General features: G+C 50.5%; 1 protein-coding gene across 1 annotated transcript in view; it reads left to right on the forward strand.

The window, feature by feature from the left end:
• Positions 1-20,191, forward strand: part of LOC106592268 (dixin-A) — a 150,727-nt gene that overhangs the window by 21,823 nt on the left and 108,713 nt on the right. The gene's annotated exons all lie outside the window — the stretch shown is intronic.

The raw sequence follows: 20,191 nt of genomic DNA on the forward strand, positions 1-20,191 counted from the left end.
GGTTGTAGCCTGGGCCTACTGGTTGTGGGGTTGTAGCCTGGGCCTACTGGTTGTGGGGATGTAGTCTGGGCCTACTGGTTGTGGGGATGTAGTCTGGGCCTACTGGTTGTGGGGATGTAGCCTGGGCCTACTGGTTGTGGGGTTGTAGCCTGGGCCTACTGGTTGTGGGGTTGTAGCCTGGGCCTACTGGTTGTGGGGTTGTAGCCTGGGCCTACTGGTTGTGTGGTTGTAGCCTGGGCCTACTTGTTGTGTGAATGTGGGGATGTAGCCTGGGCCTACTGGTTGTGGGGTTGTAGCCTGGGCCTACTGGTTGTGGGGATGTAGCCTGGGCCTACTGGTTGTGGGGATGTAGCCTGGGCCTACTGGTTGTGTGAATGTGGGGTTGTAGCCTGGGCCTACTGGTTGTGGGGTTGTAGCCTGGGCCTACTGGTTGTGGGGTTGTAGCCTGGGCCTACTGGTTGTGGGGATGTAGCCTGGGCCTACTGGTTGTGGGGTTGTAGCCTGGGCCTACTGGTTGTGGGGATGTAGTCTGGGCCTACTGGTTGTGGGGTTGTAGCCTGGGCCTACTGGTTGTGGGGATGTAGCCTGGGCCTACTGGTTGTGGGGTTGTAGCCTGGGCCTACTGGTTGTGGGGTTGTAGCCTGGGCCTACTGGTTGTGGGGATGTAGCCTGGGCCTACTGGTTGTGGGGTTGTAGCCTGGGCCTACTGGTTGTGGGGATGTAGTCTGGGCCTACTGGTTGTGGGGATGTAGCCTGGGCCTACTGGTTGTGTGAATGTAGGGTTGTAGCCTGGGCCTACTGGTTGTGGGGTTGTAGCCTGGGCCTACTGGTTGTGGGGTTGTAGCCTGGGCCTACTGGTTGTGGGGATGTAGCCTGGGCCTACTGGTTGTGGGGTTGTACCCTGGGCCTACTGGTTGTGGGGATGTAGTCTGGGCCTACTGGTTGTCGGGTTGTAGCCTGGGCCTACTGGTTGTGGGGATGTAGCCTGGGCCTACTGGTTGTGGGGTTGTAGCCTGGGCCTACTGGTTGTGGGGTTGTAGCCTGGGCCTACTGGTTGTGGGGATGTAGTCTGGGCCTACTGGTTGTGGGGATGTAGTCTGGGCCTACTGGTTGTGGGGATGTAGCCTGGGCCTACTGGTTGTGGGGTTGTAGCCTGGGCCTACTGGTTGTGGGGTTGTAGCCTGGGCCTACTGGTTGTGGGGTTGTAGCCTGGGCCTACTGGTTGTGTGGTTGTAGCCTGGGCCTACTTGTTGTGTGAATGTGGGGATGTAGCCTGGGCCTACTGGTTGTGGGGTTGTAGCCTGGGCCTACTGGTTGTGGGGATGTAGTCTGGGCCTACTGGTTGTGGGGATGTAGCCTGGGCCTACTGGTTGTGTGAATGTAGGGTTGTAGCCTGGGCCTACTGGTTGTGGGGTTGTAGCCTGGGCCTACTGGTTGTGGGGTTGTAGCCTGGGCCTACTGGTTGTGGGGATGTAGCCTGGGCCTACTGGTTGTGGGGTTGTAGCCTGGGCCTACTGGTTGTGGGGATGTAGTCTGGGCCTACTGGTTGTCGGGTTGTAGCCTGGGCCTACTGGTTGTGGGGATGTAGCCTGGGCCTACTGGTTGTGGGGTTGTAGCCTGGGCCTACTGGTTGTGGGGTTGTAGCCTGGGCCTACTGGTTGTGGGGATGTAGTCTGGGCCTACTGGTTGTGGGGATGTAGTCTGGGCCTACTGGTTGTGGGGATGTAGCCTGGGCCTACTGGTTGTGGGGTTGTAGCCTGGGCCTACTGGTTGTGGGGTTGTAGCCTGGGCCTACTGGTTGTGGGGATGTAGTCTGGGCCTACTGGTTGTGGGGATGTAGCCTGGGCCTACTGGTTGTGGGGTTGTAGCCTGGGCCTACTGGTTGTGGGGTTGTAGCCTGGGCCTACTGGTTGTGGGGTTGTAGCCTGGGCCTACTGGTTGTGGGGTTGTAGCCTGGGCCTACTTGTTGTGTGTGTTGTAGCCTGGGCCTACTGGCCTATAGTAGATTAACAGGCTAGTGATTTAGCTGTTCGTTGCTCATCTTGTTGGCTGAGGAACAGTACAGGCTAGTGATTTAGCTGTTCGTTGCTCATCTTGTTGGCTGAGGAACAGTACAGGCTAGTGATTTAGCTGTTCGTTGCTCATCTTGTTGGCTGAGGAACAGTACAGGCTAGTGATTTAGCTGTTCGATACTCATCTTGTTGGCTGAGGAACAGTACAGGCTAGTGATTTAGCTGTTCGATACTCATCTTGTTGGCTGAGGAACAGTACAGGCTAGTGATTTAGCTGTTCGATACTCATCTTGTTGGCTGAGGAACAGTACAGGCTAGTGATTTAGCTGTTCGATACTCATCTTGTTGGCTGAGGAACAGTACAGGCTAGTGATTTAGCTGTTCGATACTCATCTTGTTGGCTGAGGAACAGTACAGGCTAGTGATTTAGCTGTTCGATACTCATCTTGTTGGCTGAGGAACAGTACAGGCTAGTGATTTAGCTGTTCGATACTCATCTTGTTGGCTGAGGAACAGTACAGGCTAGTGATTTAGCTGTTCGTTGCTCATCTTGTTGGCTGAGGAACAGTACAGGCTAGTGATTTAGCTGTTCGATACTCATCTTGTTGGCTGAGGAACAGTACAGGCTAGTGATTTAGCTGTTCGATACTCATCTTGTTGGCTGAGGAACAGTACAGGCTAGTGATTTAGCTGTTCGATACTCATCTTGTTAGCTGAGGAACAGTACAGGCTAGTGATTTAGCTGTTCGTTACTCATCTTGTTAGCTGAGGAACAGTACAGGCTAGTGATTTAGCTGTTCGATACTCATCTTGTTGGCTGAGGAACAGTACAGGCTAGTGATTTAGCTGTTCGTTGCTCATCTTGTTGGCTGAGGAACAGTACAGGCTAGTGATTTAGCTGTTCGTTGCTCATCTTGTTGGCTGAGGAAAAGGAAATGTGGACAGTTATTCTAACATCTTCATAGTTATGAGGAAAGAAAGACCGCACATCATTGCGTCCTTGATTTGCATGTTCTGTTAGTATGAATTACCATAATCTGAATGTTCTGTTAGTATGAATTACCATAATCTGAATGTTCTGTTAGTATGAATTACCATAATCTGAATGTTCTGTTAGTATGAATTACCATAATCTAAATGTTCTGTTAGTATGAATTACCATAATCTGAATGTTCTGTTAGTATGAATTACCATAATCTGAATGTTCTGTTAGTATGAATTACCATAACGTAAATGTTCTGTTAGTGTGAATTACCATAATCTGAATGTTCTGTTAGTGTGAATTACCATAATCTGAATGTTCTGTTAGTATGAATTACCATAATCTGAATGTTCTGTTAGTATGAATTACCATAATCTGAATGTTCTGTTAGTATGAATTACCATAATCTGACTGTTCTGTTAGTATGAATTACCATAATCTGACTGTTCTGTTAGTATGAATTACCATGAGCTAAATGTGATTTCTGTTATTCTGAACACCGTGGGTGGACACCCTAATGGGCAGTGGTCTAAAGTACTTAAGTAAAAATAGTTTTTTGGGGTATCAGTATTTTACTATTTATATTTTTGACCATTTTTACTTTTACTTCACCACATTCCTAAAGAAAATTATGTACTTTTTACTGCATACATTTTCCCTGACACCCAAATTACTCGTTACATTTTGAATGCTTAGCAGGACAGGAACATGGTCCGATTCACACACTAAACAGAGAACATCCCTGGTCATCCCTACTGCCTCTGATCTGGAGGACTCTCTAAACAGAGAACATCCCTGGTCGTCCCTACTGCCTCTGATCTGGTGGACTCACTAAACAGAGAACATCCCTGGTCATCCCTACTGCCTCTGATCTGGAGGACTCACTAAACAGAGAACATCCCTGGTCATCCCTACTGCCTCTGATCTGGAGGACTCTCTAAACAGAGAACATCCCTGGTTGTCCCTACTGCCTCTGATCTGGTGGACTCACTAAACAGAGAACATCCCTGGTCATCCCTACTGCCTCTGATCTGGAGGACTCACTAAACAGAGAACATCCCTGGTCATCCCTACTGCCTCTGATCTGGAGGACTCACTAAACAGAGAACATCCCTGGTCATCCCTACTGCCTCTGATCTGGAGGACTCACTAAACAGAGAACATCCCTGGTCATCCCTACTGCCTCTGATCTGGAGGACTCACTAAACAGAGAACATCCCTGGACATCCCTACTGCCTCTGATCTGGAGGACTCACTAAACAGAGAACATCCCTGGTCATCCCTACTGCCTCTGATCTGGAGGACTCACTAAACAGAGAACATCCCTGGACATCCCTACTGCCTCTGATCTGGAGGACTCACTAAACAGAGAACATCCCTGGTCATCCCTACTGCCTCTGATCTGGAGGACTCACTAAACACACATTCAGCGTTTGTAAATGATGTCTGAGTGTTATTGTGTACCCCTGGCTATCTGTAATGATGTCTGAGTGTTATTGTGTACCCCTGGCTATCTGTAATGATGTCTGAGTGTTATTGTGTACCCCTGGCTATCTGTAATGATGTCTGAGTGTGATTGTGTACCCCTGGCTATCTGTAATGATGTCTGAGTGTTATTGTGTACCCCTGGCTATCTGTAATGATGTCTGAGTGTTATTGTGTACCCCTGGCTATCTGTAATGATGTCTGAGTGTTATTGTGTACCCCTGGCTATCTGTAATGATGCCTGAGTGTTATTGTGTTCCCCTGGCTATCTGTAATGATGTCTGAGTGTTATTGTGTACCCCTGGCTATCTGTAATGATGTCTGAGTGTTATTGTGTACCCCTGGCTATCTGTAATGATGTCTGAGTGTTATTGTGTACCCCTGGCTATCTGTAATGATGTCTGAGTGTTATTGTGTACCCCTGGCTATCTGTAATGATGTCTGAGTGTTATTGTGTACCCCTGGCTATCTGTAATGATGTCTGAGTGTTATTGTGTACCCCTGGCTATCTGTAATGATGTCTGAGTGTTATTGTGTACCCCTGGCTATCTGTAATGATGTCTGAGTGTTATTGTGTACCCCTGGCTATCTGTAATGATGGCTGAGTGTTATTGTGTACCCCTGGCTATCTGTAATGATGTCTGAGTGTTATTGTGTACCCCTGGCTATCTGTAATGATGTCTGAGTGTTATTGTGTACCGCTGGCTATCTGTAATGATGTCTGAGTGTTATTGTGTACCCCTGGCTATCTGTAATGATGTCTGAGTGTTATTGTGTACCCCTGGCTATCTGTAATGATGTCTGAGTGTTATTGTGTACCCCTGGCTATCTGTAATGATGTCTGAGTGTTATTGTGTACCCCTGGCTATCTGTAATGATGTCTGAGTGTTATTGTGTACCCCTGGCTATCTGTAATGATGTCTGAGTGTTATTGTGTACCCCTGGCTATCTGTAATGATGTCTGAGTGTTATTGTGTAGCCCTGGCTATCTGTAATGATGTCTGAGTGTTATTGTGTACCCCTGGCTATCTGTAATGATGTCTGAGTGTTATTGTGTACCCCTGGCTATCTGTAATGATGTCTGAGTGTTGGAGCGTGCCCCTGGCTATCTGTAATGATGTCTGAGTGTTGGAGCGTGCCCCTGGCTATCTGTAATGATGTCTGAGTGTTGGAGCGTGCCCCTGGCTATCTGTAATGATGTCTGAGTGTTGGAGCGTGCCCCTGGCTATCTGTAATGATGTCTGAGTGTTGGAGCGTGCCCCTGGCTATCTGTAATGATGTCTGAGTGTTGGAGCGTGCCCCTGGCTATCTGTAATGATGTCTGAGTGTTGGAGCGTGCCCCTGGCTATCTGTAATGATGTCTGAGTGTTGGAGCGTGCCCCTGGCTATCTGTAATGATGTCTGAGTGTTGGAGCGTGCCCCTGGCTATCTGTAATGATGTCTGAGTGTTATTGTGTGCCCCTGGCTATCTGTAATGATGTCTAAGTGTTATTGTGTACCCCTGGCTATCTGTAATGATGTCTGAGTGTTATTGTGTACCCCTGGCTATCTGTAATGATGTCTGAGTGTTGGAGCGTGCCCCTGGCTATCTGTAATGATGTCTGAGTGTTGGAGCGTGCCCCTGGCTATCTGTAATGATGTCTGAGTGTTGGAGCGTGCCCCTGGCTATCTGTAATGATGTCTGAGTGTTGGAGCGTGCCCCTGGCTATCTGTAATGATGTCTGAGTGTTGGAGCGTGCCCCTGGCTATCTGTAATGATGTCTGAGTGTTGTTGTGTACCCCTGGCTATCTGTAATGATGTCTGAGTGTTATTGTGTACCCCTGGCTATCTGTAATGATGTCTGAGTGTTGGAGCGTGCCCCTGGCTATCTGTAATGATGTCTGAGTGTTGGAGCGTGCCCCTGGCTATCTGTAATGATGTCTGAGTGTTGGAGCGTGCCCCTGGCTATCTGTAATGATGTCTGAGTGTTATTGTGTACCCCTGGCTATCTGTAATGATGTCTGAGTGTTATTGTGTACCCCTGGCTATCTGTAATGATGTCTGAGTGTTATTGTGTACCCCTGGCTATCTGTAATGATGTCTGAGTGTTATTGTGTACCCCTGGCTATCTGTAATGATGTCTGAGTGTTATTGTGTACCCTTGGCTATCTGTAATGATGTCTGAGTGTTATTGTGTACCCCTGGCTATCTGTAATGATGTCTGAGTGTTATTGTGTACCCCTGGCTATCTGTAATGATGTCTGAGTGTTATTGTGTGCCCCTGGCTATCTGTAATGATGTCTGAGTGTTGGAGCGTGCCCCTGGCTATCTGTAATGATGTCTGAGTGTTGGAGCGTGCCCCTGGCTATCTGTAATGATGTCTGAGTGTTGGAGCGTGCCCCTGGCTATCTGTAATGATGTCTGAGTGTTGGAGCGTGCCCCTGGCTATCTGTAATGATGTCTGAGTGTTGGAGCGTGCCCCTGGCTATCTGTAATGATGTCTGAGTGTTGGAGCGTGCCCCTGGCTATCTGTAATGATGTCTGAGTGTTGGAGCGTGCCCCTGGCTATCTGTAATGATGTCTGAGTGTTGGAGCGTGCCCCTGGCTATCTGTAATGATGTCTGAGTGTTGGAGCGTGCCCCTGGCTATCTGTAATGATGTCTGAGTGTTGGAGCGTGCCCCTGGCTATCTGTAATGATGTCTGAGTGTTGGAGCGTGCCCCTGGCTATCTGTAATGATGTCTGAGTGTTGGAGCGTGCCCCTGGCTATCTGTAATGATGTCTGAGTGTTATTGTGTGCCCCTGGCTATCTGTAATGATGTCTAAGTGTTGTTGTGTACCCCTGGCTATCTGTAATGATGTCTGAGTGTTATTGTGTACCCCTGGCTATCTGTAATGATGTCTGAGTGTTGGAGCGTGCCCCTGGCTATCTGTAATGATGTCTGAGTGTTGGAGCGTGCCCCTGGCTATCTGTAATGATGTCTGAGTGTTGGAGCGTGCCCCTGGCTATCTGTAATGATGTCTGAGTGTTGGAGCGTGCCCCTGGCTATCTGTAATGATGTCTGAGTGTTGGAGCGTGCCCCTGGCTATCTGTAATGATGTCTGAGTGTTGGATTGTGTACCCCTGGCTATCTGTAATGATGTCTGAGTGTTATTGTGTACCCCTGGCTATCTGTAATGATGTCTGAGTGTTGGAGCGTACCCCTGGCTATCTGTAATGATGTCTGAGTGTTGGAGCATGCCCCTGGCTATCTGTAATGATGTCTGAGTGTTGGAGCGTGCCCCTGGCTATCTGTAATGATGTCTGAGTGTTGTTGTGTACCCCTGGCTATCTGTAATGATGTCTGAGTGTTGATCGTGCCCCCTGGCTATCTGTAATGATGTCTGAGTGTTATCGTGTACCCCTGGCTATCTGTAATGATGTCTGAGTGTTGTTGTGTACCCCTGGCTATCTGTAATGATGTCTGAGTGTTGTTGTGTACCCTTGGCTATCTGTAATGATGTCTGAGTGTTATTGTGTACCCCTGGCTATCTGTAATGATGTCTGAGTGTTGTTGCGTAGCCCTGGCTATCTGTAATGATGTCTGAGTGTTATTGTGTACCCCTGGCTATCTGTAATGATGTCTGAGTGTTATTGTGTACCCCTGGCTATCTGTAATGATGTCTGAGTGTTGGAGCGTGCCCCTGGCTATCTGTAATGATGTCTGAGTGTTGGAGCGTGCCCCTGGCTATCTGTAATGATGTCTGAGTGTTGGAGCGTGCCCCTGGCTATCTGTAATGATGTCTGAGTGTTGGAGCGTGCCCCTGGCTATCTGTAATGATGTCTGAGTGTTGGAGCGTGCCCCTGGCTATCTGTAATGATGTCTGAGTGTTGGAGCGTGCCCCTGGCTATCTGTAATGATGTCTGAGTGTTGGAGCGTGCCCCTGGCTATCTGTAATGATGTCTGAGTGTTGGAGCGTGCCCCTGGCTATCTGTAATGATGTCTGAGTGTTGGAGCGTGCCCCTGGCTATCTGTAATGATGTCTGAGTGTTGGAGCGTGCCCCTGGCTATCTGTAATGATGTCTGAGTGTTGGAGCGTGCCCCTGGCTATCTGTAATGATGTCTGAGTGTTGGAGCGTGCCCCTGGCTATCTGTAATGATGTCTGAGTGTTGGAGCGTGCCCCTGGCTATCTGTAATGATGTCTGAGTGTTGGATGTGTGCCCCTGGCTATCTGTAATGATGTCTGAGTGTTGGAGCGTGCCCCTGGCTATCTGTAATGATGTCTGAGTGTTGGAGCGTGCCCCTGGCTATCTGTAATGATGTCTGAGTGTTGGAGCGTGCCCCTGGCTATCTGTAATGATGTCTGAGTGTTGGAGCGTGCCCCTGGCTATCTGTAATGATGTCTGAGTGTTGGAGCGTGCCCCTGGCTATCTGTAATGATGTCTGAGTGTTGGAGCGTGCCCCTGGCTATCTGTAATGATGTCTGAGTGTTGGAGCGTGCCCCTGGCTATCTGTAATGATGTCTGAGTGTTGGAGCGTGCCCCTGGCTATCTGTAATGATGTCTGAGTGTTGGAGCGTGCCCCTGGCTATCTGTAATGATGTCTGAGTGTTGGAGCGTGCCCCTGGCTATCTGTAATGATGTCTGAGTGTTGGAGCGTGCCCCTGGCTATCTGTAATGATGTCTGAGTGTTGGAGCGTGCCCCTGGCTATCTGTAATGATGTCTGAGTGTTGGAGCGTGCCCCTGGCTATCTGTAATGATGTCTGAGTGTTGGAGCGTGCCCCTGGCTATCTGTAATGATGTCTGAGTGTTGGAGCGTGCCCCTGGCTATCTGTAATGATGTCTGAGTGTTGGAGCGTGCCCCTGGCTATCTGTAATGATGTCTGAGTGTTGGAGCGTGCCCCTGGCTATCTGTAATGATGTCTGAGTGTTGGAGCGTGCCCCTGGCTATCTGTAATGATGTCTGAGTGTTGGAGCGTGCCCCTGGCTATCTGTAATGATGTCTGAGTGTTGGAGCGTGCCCCTGGCTATCTGTAATGATGTCTGAGTGTTGGAGCGTGCCCCTGGCTATCTGTAATGATGTCTGAGTGTTGGAGCGTGCCCCTGGCTATCTGTAATGATGTCTGAGTGTTGGAGCGTGCCCCTGGCTATCTGTAATGATGTCTGAGTGTTGGAGCGTACCCCTGGCTATCTGTAATGATGTCTGAGTGTTGGAGCGTGCCCCTGGCTATCTGTAATGATGTCTGAGTGTTGGAGCGTGCCCCTGGCTATCTGTAATGATGTCTGAGTGTTGGAGCGTGCCCCTGGCTATCTGTAATGATGTCTGAGTGTTGGAGCGTGCCCCTGGCTATCTGTAATGATGTCTGAGTGTTGGAGCGTGCCCCTGGCTATCTGTAATGATGTCTGAGTGTTGGAGCGTGCCCCTGGCTATCTGTAATGATGTCTGAGTGTTGGAGCGTGCCCCTGGCTATCTGTAATGATGTCTGAGTGTTGGAGCGTGCCCCTGGCTATCTGTAATGATGTCTGAGTGTTGGAGCGTGCCCCTGGCTATCTGTAATGATGTCTGAGTGTTGGAGCGTGCCCCTGGCTATCTGTAATGATGTCTGAGTGTTGGAGCGTGCCCCTGGCTATCTGTAATGATGTCTGAGTGTTGGAGCGTGCCCCTGGCTATCTGTAATGATGTCTGAGTGTTGGAGCGTGCCCCTGGCTATCTGTAATGATGTCTGAGTGTTGGAGCGTGCCCCTGGCTATCTGTAATGATGTCTGAGTGTTGGAGCGTGCCCCTGGCTATCTGTAATGATGTCTGAGTGTTGGAGCGTGCCCCTGGCTATCTGTAATGATGTCTGAGTGTTGGAGCGTGCCCCTGGCTATCTGTAATGATGTCTGAGTGTTGGAGCGTGCCCCTGGCTATCTGTAATGATGTCTGAGTGTTGGAGCGTGCCCCTGGCTATCTGTAATGATGTCTGAGTGTTGGAGCGTGCCCCTGGCTATCTGTAATGATGTCTGAGTGTTGGAGCGTGCCCCTGGCTATCTGTAATGATGTCTGAGTGTTGGAGCGTGCCCCTGGCTATCTGTAATGATGTCTGAGTGTTGGAGCGTGCCCCTGGCTATCTGTAATGATGTCTGAGTGTTGGAGCGTGCCCCTGGCTATCTGTAATGATGTCTGAGTGTTGGAGCGTGCCCCTGGCTATCTGTAATGATGTCTGAGTGTTGGAGCGTGCCCCTGGCTATCTGTAATGATGTCTGAGTGTTGGAGCGTGCCCCTGGCTATCTGTAATGATGTCTGAGTGTTGGAGCGTGCCCCTGGCTATCTGTAATGATGTCTGAGTGTTGATTGCGTACCCCTGGCTATCTGTAATGATGTCTGAGTGTTGGAGCGTACCCCTGGCTATCTGTAATGATGTCTGAGTGTTGGAGCGTGCCCCTGGCTATCTGTAATGATGTCTGAGTGTTGGAGCGTACCCCTGGCTATCTGTAATGATGTCTGAGTGTTGGAGCGTACCCCTGGCTATCTGTAATGATGTCTTAGTGTTGGAGCGTGCCCCTGGCTATCTGTAATGATGTCTGAGTGTTGGAGCGTGCCCCTGGCTATCTGTAATGATGTCTGAGTGTTGGAGCGTGCCCCTGGCTATCTGTAATGATGTCTGAGTGTTGGAGCGTGCCCCTGGCTATCTGTAATGATGTCTGAGTGTTGGAGCGTGCCCCTGGCTATCTGTAATGATGTCTGAGTGTTGGAGCGTGCCCCTGGCTATCTGTAATGATGTCTGAGTGTTGGAGCGTGCCCCTGGCTATCTGTAATGATGTCTGAGTGTTGGAGCGTGCCCCTGGCTATCTGTAATGATGTCTGAGTGTTGGAGCGTGCCCCTGGCTATCTGTAATGATGTCTGAGTGTTGGAGCGTGCCCCTGGCTATCTGTAATGATGTCTGAGTGTTGGTGCGTACCCCTGGCTATCTGTAATGATGTCTGAGTGTTATTGTGTACCCCTGGCTATCTGTAATGATGTCTCAGTGTTGGAGCGTACCCCTGGCTATCTGTAATGATGTCTGAGTGTTGGAGCGTGCCCCTGGCTATCTGTAATGATGTCTGAGTGTTGGAGCGTACCCCTGGCTATCTGTAATGATGTCTTAGTGTTGGAGCGTGCCCCTGGCTATCTGTAATGATGTCTGAGTGTTGGAGCGTGCCCCTGGCTATCTGTAATGATGTCTGAGTGTTGGAGCGTGCCCCTGGCTATCTGTAATGATGTCTGAGTGTTGGAGCGTGCCCCTGGCTATCTGTAATGATGTCTGAGTGTTGTAGCGTGCCCCTGGCTATCTGTAATGATGTCTGAGTGTTGGAGCGTGCCCCTGGCTATCTGTAATGATGTCTGAGTGTTGGAGCGTGCCCCTGGCTATCTGTAATGATGTCTGAGTGTTGGAGCGTGCCCCTGGCTATCTGTAATGATGTCTGAGTGTTGGAGCGTGCCCCTGGCTATCTGTAATGATGTCTGAGTGTTATTGTGTACCCCTGGCTATCTGTAATGATGTCTGAGTGTTATTGCGTACCCCTGGCTATCTGTAATGATGTCTGAGTGTTGGAGCGTACCCCTGGCTATCTGTAATGATGTCTGAGTGTTGGAGCGTGCCCCTGGCTATCTGTAATGATGTCTGAGTGTTGGAGCGTACCCCTGGCTATCTGTAATGATGTCTTAGTGTTGGAGCGTGCCCCTGGCTATCTGTAATGATGTCTGAGTGTTGGAGCGTGCCCCTGGCTATCTGTAATGATGTCTTAGTGTTGGAGCGTGCCCCTGGCTATCTGTAATGATGTCTGAGTGTTGGAGCGTGCCCCTGGCTATCTGTAATGATGTCTGAGTGTTGTTGCGTACCCCTGGCTATCTGTAATGATGTCTGAGTGTTGGAGCGTGCCCCTGGCTATCTGTAATGATGTCTGAGTGTTGGAGCGTGCCCCTGGCTATCTGTAATGATGTCTGAGTGTTGGAGCGTGCCCCTGGCTATCTGTAATGATGTCTGAGTGTTGGAGCGTGCCCCTGGCTATCTGTAATGATGTCTGAGTGTTGGAGCGTGCCCCTGGCTATCTGTAATGATGTCTGAGTGTTGGAGCGTGCCCCTGGCTATCTGTAATGATGTCTGAGTGTTGGAGCGTGCCCCTGGCTATCTGTAATGATGTCTGAGTGTTGGAGCGTGCCCCTGGCTATCTGTAATGATGTCTGAGTGTTGGAGCGTGCCCCTGGCTATCTGTAATGATGTCTGAGTGTTGGAGCGTGCCCCTGGCTATCTGTAATGATGTCTGAGTGTTGGAGCGTGCCCCTGGCTATCTGTAATGATGTCTGAGTGTTGGAGCGTGCCCCTGGCTATCTGTAATGATGTCTGAGTGTTGGAGCGTGCCCCTGGCTATCTGTAATGATGTCTGAGTGTTGGAGCGTGCCCCTGGCTATCTGTAATGATGTCTGAGTGTTGGAGCGTGCCCCTGGCTATCTGTAATGATGTCTGAGTGTTGGAGCGTGCCCCTGGCTATCTGTAATGATGTCTGAGTGTTGGAGCGTGCCCCTGGCTATCTGTAATGATGTCTGAGTGTTGGAGCGTGCCCCTGGCTATCTGTAATGATGTCTGAGTGTTGGAGCGTGCCCCTGGCTATCTGTAATGATGTCTGAGTGTTGGAGCGTGCCCCTGGCTATCTGTAATGATGTCTGAGTGTTGGAGCGTGCCCCTGGCTATCTGTAATGATGTCTGAGTGTTGGAGCGTGCCCCTGGCTATCTGTAATGATGTCTGAGTGTTGGAGCGTGCCCCTGGCTATCTGTAATGATGTCTGAGTGTTGGAGCGTGCCCCTGGCTATCTGTAATGATGTCTGAGTGTTGGAGCGTGCCCCTGGCTATCTGTAATGATGTCTGAGTGTTGGAGCGTGCCCCTGGCTATCTGTAATGATGTCTGAGTGTTGGAGCGTGCCCCTGGCTATCTGTAATGATGTCTGAGTGTTGGAGCGTGCCCCTGGCTATCTGTAATGATGTCTGAGTGTTGGAGCGTGCCCCTGGCTATCTGTAATGATGTCTGAGTGTTGGAGCGTGCCCCTGGCTATCTGTAATGATGTCTGAGTGTTGGAGCGTGCCCCTGGCTATCTGTAATGATGTCTGAGTGTTGGAGCGTGCCCCTGGCTATCTGTAATGATGTCTGAGTGTTGGAGCGTGCCCCTGGCTATCTGTAATGATGTCTGAGTGTTGGAGCGTGCCCCCTGGCTATCTGTAATGATGTCTGAGTGTTGGAGCGTGCCCCTGGCTATCTGTAATGATGTCTGAGTGTTGGAGCGTGCCCCTGGCTATCTGTAATGATGTCTGAGTGTTGGAGCGTGCCCCTGGCTATCTGTAATGATGTCTGAGTGTTGGAGCGTGCCCCTGGCTATCTGTAATGATGTCTGAGTGTTGGAGCGTGCCCCTGGCTATCTGTAATGATGTCTGAGTGTTGGAGCGTGCCCCTGGCTATCTGTAATGATGTCTGAGTGTTGGAGCGTGCCCCTGGCTATCTGTAATGATGTCTGAGTGTTGGAGCGTGCCCCTGGCTATCTGTAATGATGTCTGAGTGTTGGAGCGTGCCCCTGGCTATCTGTAATGATGTCTGAGTGTTGGAGCGTGCCCCTGGCTATCTGTAATGATGTCTGAGTGTTGGGAGCGTTTCCCTGGCTATCTGTAATGATGTCTGAGTGTTGGAGCGTGCCCCTGGCTATCTGTAATGATGTCTGAGTGTTGGAGCGTGCCCCTGGCTATCTGTAATGATGTCTGAGTGTTGGAGCGTGCCCCTGGCTATCTGTAATGATGTCTGAGTGTTGGAGCGTGCCCCTGGCTATCTGTAATGATGTCTGAGTGTTGGAGCGTGCCCCTGGCTATCTGTAATGATGTCTGAGTGTTGGAGCGTGCCCCTGGCTATCTGTAATGATGTCTGAGTGTTGGAGCGTGCCCCTGGCTATCTGTAATGATGTCTGAGTGTTGGAGCGTGCCCCTGGCTATCTGTAATGATGTCTGAGTGTTGGAGCGTGCCCCTGGCTATCTGTAATGATGTCTGAGTGTTGGAGCGTGCCCCTGGCTATCTGTAATGATGTCTGAGTGTTGGAGCGTGCCCCTGGCTATCTGTAATGATGTCTGAGTGTTGGAGCGTGCCCCTGGCTATCTGTAATGATGTCTGAGTGTTGGAGCGTGCCCCTGGCTATCTGTAATGATGTCTGAGTGTTGGAGCGTGCCCCTGGCTATCTGTAATGATGTCTGAGTGTTGGAGCGTGCCCCTGGCTATCTGTAATGATGTCTGAGTGTTGGAGCGTGCCCCTGGCTATCTGTAATGATGTCTGAGTGTTGGAGCGTGCCCCTGGCTATCTGTAATGATGTCTGAGTGTTGGAGCGTGCCCCTGGCTATCTGTAATGATGTCTGAGTGTTGGAGCGTGCCCCTGGCTATCTGTAATGATGTCTGAGTGTTGGAGCGTGCCCCTGGCTATCTGTAATGATGTCTGAGTGTTGGAGCGTGCCCCTGGCTATCTGTAATGATGTCTGAGTGTTGGAGCGTGCCCCTGGCTATCTGTAATGATGTCTGAGTGTTGGAGCGTACCCCTGGCTATCTGTAATGATGTCTGAGTGTTAGTGAGTACCCCTGGCTATCTGTAATGATGTCTGAGTGTTGGAGCGTACCCCTGGCTATCTGTAATGATGTCTGAGTGTTGGAGCGTGCCCCTGGCTATCTGTAATGATGTCTGAGTGTTGGAGCGTGCCCCTGGCTATCTGTAATGATGTCTGAGTGTTGGAGCGTGCCCCTGGCTATCTGTAATGATGTCTGAGTGTTGGAGCGTGCCCCTGGCTATCTGTAATGATGTCTGAGTGTTGGAGCGTGCCCCTGGCTATCTGTAATGATGTCTGAGTGTTGGAGCGTGCCCCTGGCTATCTGTAATGATGTCTGAGTGTTGGAGCGTGCCCCTGGCTATCTGTAATGATGTCTGAGTGTTGGAGCGTGCCCCTGGCTATCTGTAATGATGTCTGAGTGTTGGAGCGTGCCCCTGGCTATCTGTAATGATGTCTGAGTGTTGGAGCGTGCCCCTGGCTATCTGTAATGATGTCTGAGTGTTGGAGCGTGCCCCTGGCTATCTGTAATGATGTCTGAGTGTTGGAGCGTGCCCCTGGCTATCTGTAATGATGTCTGAGTGTTGGAGCGTGCCCCTGGCTATCTGTAATGATGTCTTAGTGTTGGAGCGTGCCCCTGGCTATCTGTAATGATGTCTGAGTGTTGGAGCGTGCCCCTGGCTATCTGTAATGATGTCTGAGTGTTGGAGCGTGCCCCTGGCTATCTGTAATGATGTCTGAGTGTTGGAGCGTGCCCCCTGGCTATCTGTAATGATGTCTGAGTGTTGGAGCGTGCCCCTGGCTATCTGTAATGATGTCTGAGTGTTGGAGCGTGCCCCTGGCTATCTGTAATGATGTCTGAGTGTTGGAGCGTGCCCCTGGCTATCTGTAATGATGTCTGAGTGTTGGAGCGTGCCCCTGGCTATCTGTAATGATGTCTGAGTGTTGGAGCGTGCCCCTGGCTATCTGTAATGATGTCTGAGTGTTGGAGCGTGCCCCTGGCTATCTGTAATGATGTCTGAGTGTTGGAGCGTGCCCCTGGCTATCTGTAATGATGTCTGAGTGTTGGAGCGTGCCCCTGGCTATCTGTAATGATGTCTGAGTGTTGGAGCGTGCCCCTGGCTATCTGTAATGATGTCTGAGTGTTGGAGCGTGCCCCTGGCTATCTGTAATGATGTCTGAGTGTTGGAGCGTGCCCCTGGCTATCTGTAATGATGTCTGAGTGTTGGAGCGTGCCCCTGGCTATCTGTAATGATGTCTGAGTGTTGGAGCGTGCCCCTGGCTATCTGTAATGATGTCTGAGTGTTGGAGCGTGCCCCTGGCTATCTGTAATGATGTCTGAGTGTTGGAGCGTGCCCCTGGCTATCTGTAATGATGTCTGAGTGTTGGAGCGTACCCCTGGCTATCTGTAATGATGTCTGAGTGTTGGAGCGTGCCCCTGGCTATCTGTAATGATGTCTGAGTGTTGGAGCGTGCCCCTGGCTATCTGTAATGATGTCTTAGTGTTGGAGCGTGCCCCTGGCTATCTGTAATGATGTCTGAGTGTTGGAGCGTGCCCCTGGCTATCTGTAATGATGTCTTAGTGTTGGAGCGTGCCCCTGGCTATCTGTAATGATGTCTGAGTGTTGGAGCGTGCCCCTGGCTATCTGTAATGATGTCTGAGTGTTGGAGCGTGCCCCTGGCTATCTGTAATGATGTCTGAGTGTTGGAGCGTGCCCCTGGCTATCTGTAATGATGTCTGAGTGTTGGAGCGTGCCCCTGGCTATCTGTAATGATGTCTGAGTGTTGGAGCGTGCCCCTGGCTATCTGTAATGATGTCTGAGTGTTGGAGCGTGCCCCTGGCTATCTGTAATGATGTCTGAGTGTTGGAGCGTGCCCCTGGCTATCTGTAATGATGTCTGAGTGTTGGAGCGTGCCCCTGGCTATCTGTAATGATGTCTGAGTGTTGGAGCGTACCCCTGGCTATCTGTAATGATGTCTGAGTGTTGGAGCGTGCCCCTGGCTATCTGTAATGATGTCTGAGTGTTGGAGCGTGCCCCTGGCTATCTGTAATGATGTCTGAGTGTTGGAGCGTGCCCCTGGCTATCTGTAATGATGTCTGAGTGTTGGAGCGTGCCCCTGGCTATCTGTAATGATGTCTGAGTGTTGGAGCGTGCCCCTGGCTATCTGTAATGATGTCTGAGTGTTGGAGCGTGCCCCTGGCTATCTGTAATGATGTCTGAGTGTTGGAGCGTGCCCCTGGCTATCTGTAATGATGTCTGAGTGTTGGAGCGTGCCCCTGGCTATCTGTAATGATGTCTGAGTGTTGGAGCGTGCCCCTGGCTATCTGTAATGATGTCTGAGTGTTATTGTGTACCCCTGGCTATCTGTAATGATGTCTGAGTGTTGGAGCGTACCCCTGGCTATCTGTAATGATGTCTGAGTGTTGGAGCGTGCCCCTGGCTATCTGTAATGATGTCTGAGTGTTGGAGCGTGCCCCTGGCTATCTGTAATGATGTCTTAGTGTTGGAGCGTGCCCCTGGCTATCTGTAATGATGTCTGAGTGTTGGAGCGTGCCCCTGGCTATCTGTAATGATGTCTGAGTGTTGGAGCGTACCCCTGGCTATCTGTAATGATGTCTGAGTGTTGGAGCGTGCCCCTGGCTATCTGTAATGATGTCTGAGTGTTGGAGCGTGCCCCTGGCTATCTGTAATGATGTCTGAGTGTTGGAGCGTGCCCCTGGCTATCTGTAATGATGTCTGAGTGTTGGAGCGTACCCCTGGCTATCTGTAATGATGTCTGAGTGTTATTGTGTACCCCTGGCTATCTGTAATGATGTCTGAGTGTTGGAGCGTACCCCTGGCTATCTGTAATGATGTCTGAGTGTTGGAGCGTGCCCCTGGCTATCTGTAATGATGTCTGAGTGTTGGAGCGTACCCCTGGCTATCTGTAATGATGTCTTAGTGTTGGAGCGTGCCCCTGGCTATCTGTAATGATGTCTGAGTGTTGGAGCGTGCCCCTGGCTATCTGTAATGATGTCTTAGTGTTGGAGCGTACCCCTGGCTATCTGTAATGATGTCTGAGTGTTGGAGCGTGCCCCTGGCTATCTGTAATGATGTCTGAGTGTTGGAGCGTGCCCCTGGCTATCTGTAATGATGTCTGAGTGTTGGAGCGTGCCCCTGGCTATCTGTAATGATGTCTGAGTGTTGGAGCGTGCCCCTGGCTATCTGTAATGATGTCTGAGTGTTGGAGCGTGCCCCTGGCTATCTGTAATGATGTCTGAGTGTTGGAGCGTGCCCCTGGCTATCTGTAATGATGTCTGAGTGTTGGAGCGTGCCCCTGGCTATCTGTAATGATGTCTGAGTGTTGGTGCGTACCCCTGGCTATCTGTAATGATGTCTGAGTGTTGGAGCGTACCCCTGGCTATCTGTAATGATGTCTGAGTGTTGGAGCGTGCCCCTGGCTATCTGTAATGATGTCTGAGTGTTGGAGCGTTCCCCTGGCTATCTGTAATGATGTCTGAGTGTTGGAGCGTGCCCCTGGCTATCTGTAATGATGTCTGAGTGTTGGAGCGTGCCCCTGGCTATCTGTAATGATGTCTGAGTGTTGGAGCGTTCCCCTGGCTATCTGTAATGATGTCTGAGTGTTGGAGTGTGCCCCTGGCTATCTGTAATGATGTCTGAGTGTTGGAGCGTGCCCCTGGCTATCTGTAATGATGTCTGAGTGTTGGAGCGTGCCCCTGGCTATCTGTAATGATGTCTGAGTGTTTTTGTGTACCCCTGGCTATCTGTAATGATGTCTGAGTGTTGGAGCGTACCCCTGGCTATCTGTAATGATGTCTGAGTGTTGGAGCGTGCCCCTGGCTATCTGTAATGATGTCTGAGTGTTGTTGCGTACCCCTGGCTATCTGTAATGATGTCTGAGTGTTGGAGCGTACCCCTGGCTATCTGTAATGATGTCTGAGTGTTGGAGCGTGCCCCTGGCTATCTGTAATGATGTCTTAGTGTTGGAGCGTGCCCCTGGCTATCTGTAATGATGTCTGAGTGTTGGAGCGTGCCCCTGGCTATCTGTAATGATGTCTGAGTGTTGGAGCGTGCCCCTGGCTATCTGTAATGATGTCTGAGTGTTGATTGTGTACCCCTGGCTATCTGTAATGATGTCTGAGTGTTGGAGCGTGCCCCTGGCTATCTGTAATGATGTCTGAGTGTTGATTGTGTCCCCTGGCTATCTGTAATGATGTCTGAGTGTTGGAGCGTACCCCTGGCTATCTGTAATGATGTCTGAGTGTTGGAGCGTGCCCCTGGCTATCTGTAATGATGTCTGAGTGTTGGAGCGTGCCCCTGGCTATCTGTAATGATGTCTGAGTGTTGGAGCGTGCCCCTGGCTATCTGTAATGATGTCTGAGTGTTGGAGCGTGCCCCTGGCTATCTGTAATGATGTCTGAGTGTTGGAGCGTGCCCCTGGCTATCTGTAATGATGTCTGAGTGTTGGAGCGTGCCCCTGGCTATCTGTAATGATGTCTGAGTGTTGGAGCGTGCCCCTGGCTATCTGTAATGATGTCTGAGTGTTGGAGCGTGCCCCTGGCTATCTGTAATGATGTCTGAGTGTTGGAGCGTGCCCCTGGCTATCTGTAATGATGTCTGAGTGTTGGAGCGTGCCCCTGGCTATCTGTAATGATGTCTGAGTGTTGGAGCGTGCCCCTGGCTATCTGTAATGATGTCTGAGTGTTGGAGCGTGCCCCTGGCTATCTGTAATGATGTCTGAGTGTTGGAGCGTGCCCCTGGCTATCTGTAATGATGTCTGAGTGTTGGAGCGTGCCCCTGGCTATCTGTAATGATGTCTGAGTGTTGGAGCGTGCCCCTGGCTATCTGTAATGATGTCTGAGTGTTGGAGCGTGCCCCTGGCTATCTGTAATGATGTCTGAGTGTTGGAGTGTGCCCCTGGCTATCTGTAATGATGTCTGAGTGTTGGAGCGTGCCCCTGGCTATCTGTAATGATGTCTGAGTGTTGGAGCGTGCCCCTGGCTATCTGTAATGATGTCTGAGTGTTGGAGCGTGCCCATTGCTATCTGTAATGATGTCTGAGTGTTGGAGCGTGCCCCTGGCTATCTGTAATGATGTCTGAGTGTTGGAGCGTGCCCCTGGCTATCTGTAATGATGTCTGAGTGTTGGAGCGTGCCCATT

This window comes from Salmo salar, chromosome ssa11, assembly GCF_905237065.1.
Source record: "Salmo salar chromosome ssa11, Ssal_v3.1, whole genome shotgun sequence".
Classification (NCBI taxonomy): Eukaryota; Metazoa; Chordata; class Actinopteri; order Salmoniformes; family Salmonidae; genus Salmo; species Salmo salar.